The sequence below is a fragment of the Rhinolophus ferrumequinum genome, chromosome 3 (genome assembly GCF_004115265.2).
Source record: "Rhinolophus ferrumequinum isolate MPI-CBG mRhiFer1 chromosome 3, mRhiFer1_v1.p, whole genome shotgun sequence".
Classification (NCBI taxonomy): domain Eukaryota; kingdom Metazoa; phylum Chordata; class Mammalia; order Chiroptera; family Rhinolophidae; genus Rhinolophus; species Rhinolophus ferrumequinum.
In genome coordinates this window covers 71004347-71007218 of record NC_046286.1, presented here as the reverse complement: position 1 = coordinate 71007218, position 2872 = coordinate 71004347, and the positions used below count along the sequence as shown (strand labels likewise).

At 39.1% G+C, this 2872-nt stretch overlaps 1 pseudogene; it reads right to left on the bottom strand.

Annotated features, from left to right (window-relative positions):
* Positions 1-678: 678 nt before the first annotated feature.
* Positions 679-1385, bottom strand: LOC117020687 (arginine-fifty homeobox-like; annotated as a pseudogene).
* Positions 1386-2872: the final 1487 nt, after the last annotated feature.

Sequence of the window (2872 nt, the reverse complement as noted above, 5' to 3'; positions counted from 1 at the left end):
GATTCCCACATGGGTCAGTGAGCTGCGCCCTCTGCTAAGATTGTGCACAATGGTTCTCCCTGGAGCTTGGCTGCCGTGAGCAGCTGGAGCTCAGTGTGAACTGCCCCTGGGGTGGGAGGGTGTGGGGGAGGGCAAGGCTCATAATACCAGCATGGGCCAGGGAGCTGTGTCCTACACAACTAAACTGAGAAACAACGGCTAGAACCAGAGTGTGCAGATGGTGGGGGCGGATAAGGGGAAAAAAACAAAACAAAAAGATTAAAAAGGCAAAAGGTATCTATTGGAAAAAAAAAAAAAAAGACCGGCAAGTGTGATAAACTTAGAAGGGTCACATGCGAGCTAGAGGTTGTCATGGCTGAGGTTGTTTTATTGTGCCAGGCGCCAGTTACTGTGGACCGGTTACTGCATTGTCCGCAGGTGTGATGGCGCTTCTCAGGGCACGTGGGGCTCTCTGAGTGCCCAAGGCAGATGCGCAGCAGAACCCTGCACTGGGTATAGCAGTCAACTGTGCTTTCTTCTCCGTTTGCTCTAAATACCCAGATGATTTCCATCTGCCTTGGGTAGTTATCCAAAAAAGATTTTGAGGTCATACCTTCAATTTTCTAAAGAATAACTACGTATCTCTATCTTTATCTACATATTTTTTCCTGTAAAATCTGGCATTTATTAGTATTTTGATCAGAGAAATCCAAAGTCCTTCATACTGGATGCGTTCTGAAATTCCAGGCCGTCTCTTAGACTGTAGGCTGCAAAGCCTCAGCTTGTCATATTGGAGACGTTTTCCAGGAGATGGATCCACAGCTGGACCAGCAAAGATGCTGAAAGAAGAACTCTGTTCTTCTAGCTGGGCTCTGTGGGTGAGCAATACTGATATAGACAGTGGAAAGAAGAGTCAGCTCATCCTCATCAGGAAAACTGTACAGTTACATGATCTGGGCTATGTCGCAGGCATCAGCATAAAAAGCAGGAACTGGCTACTAGCCTCTCCGCTGAGGACCTTGCATGTGGGCATCACTAATGGGATTCTCAGTGATGACAGAGTCCCATGCCCAACGGGAAGGGCCTAACGGCTGAGATGGAAGGGAGCTAGAGAAATCTGAAACTGCAGAAAAGGAAGAATAAGGACTGGTTGGTGTTGTGGGTGAGGTGGGCACATTATGCGCTGGAAGAACCCGGCTTGGTTGCGGTAGTGATAGCTGTTGCCGCTGCCGCTTCCTCAATTTGACTCACCGGTTCCTGAGCTAAGTCTTTATTGTTGATTCCGGGTTGGTTGAGTTTCCAGGCAGATTTTTATCTGGAAACATGGTGTGGCTAAACAGAGCCTCCAACTCCTTATGTTGTGTGTGCATGAAATGAATGAGGTGCATTTTTGGTGCTTCTTTCATATTGACCAGCTGGATTCTGTGGTATCCAGTGCATGCTGGAATCATCCATGTAGATAAAAGGGTCTGGCTGAGGATTCTCTGGGGCCATTCGCTTCATCAGGGACGCTGACATATGGGATGAAATGCCTGTCATGAATCCCCTTGGAGTGCCCATTTTCAAGTCTGCTGGATGTGTCTCTCTGAACACACAGTTTGTTTAGTGTCCAAATACCCATATTTAAAGCTTGGCACCTAAATATGTGAAAATGCTTAAGAGGAACAGAATTCAAGAACAGTTAACTCCAAGTCTAATTATAACTGAAAGAAGAAATCACGCATATACTTTAAAAAGAAAGTGTTTATAAAAGAGAATTAATCGTGTGTGAAAAACCGAAAAGAACTTGCTCAGCTTATAATATTTTTTATATTTAAAAGCTTCTAAAAAGCTAAAAATGGTTCATCATAGTAGGCAGAGCTGATGACTGTAAATGAAACCTTAAAAAGAAAATCTGTCTAGTCTCAAAATCTTGTATACATTCAACTTGCTAAACATAATAAACTTTATTATGATAATGAATGAAATCCTGGAAGAACAATTTACGTTCAATGAAATGATCATATAAATTCATATAAATTGCAAAATGGAACACCAAACAAAGGATGGCACTGAAGGGTGTTAAAATATAAGACTGAGTAATGTTCATGATGAAAAAGCTTAAGAAACCACCCAGTCAGGTCTCAATACCAGAGTCTGTTGTGCAAATCAGAAGTTGGTAAACATTTTATGTTCGATAATTCTATTTCTTTTTCTTTAGTTTAGTTATGAACTTCAACCAATTTACTAAATTTTGTATCAATATCTTGCTTTGGAAACCCCAGATATAAGTACATGCTAAATTTATTTTGTGTATAGGAACTACTGAGGATTAAAATAGCCCATGTAAATATAGCAGTGAATCATTTTACCTTTTGATAAAAGTATATCAGACTATGAACTTTGTTTATACTGGATGACTTATATAGAAAATTTTTCTTATTTCCTTATATTATTTCCTTATATATTATGGCGGCAGGAGTTTCATTTTCTAAATTAATTCAAATTATAGAAGTCACAGTGTTCTCTAATATGATTGCACATATTTTTAAAAATAACCAGAATTCATCTAGGTAAATTCTATTTCCTACGTGTAATTCATATTGTATTCAGAATTGGTGGTTGCACAGGTAAGTGATTGTTGGTTTTAGCTGCAATATTTCATAAAAGAAACAGAGATTCATAAACTTTTTCCTCATTGTCATTTCTTTTCCCTAAAGTAAAACTAAAAAGTTATGTGAATATAGTAATCTTTGCTTAAAACAAAAACAAATAAACCTGAAAACATTCTTACTATGCTATTGATTCATCCTTCTTTTAGCTTAATGTAACAATTTGATAGAAAGAGGATGTACCTAATATATCTTAGATAATTAGCATATATATATAATGTCTTATGTCCTACAGGGTACTA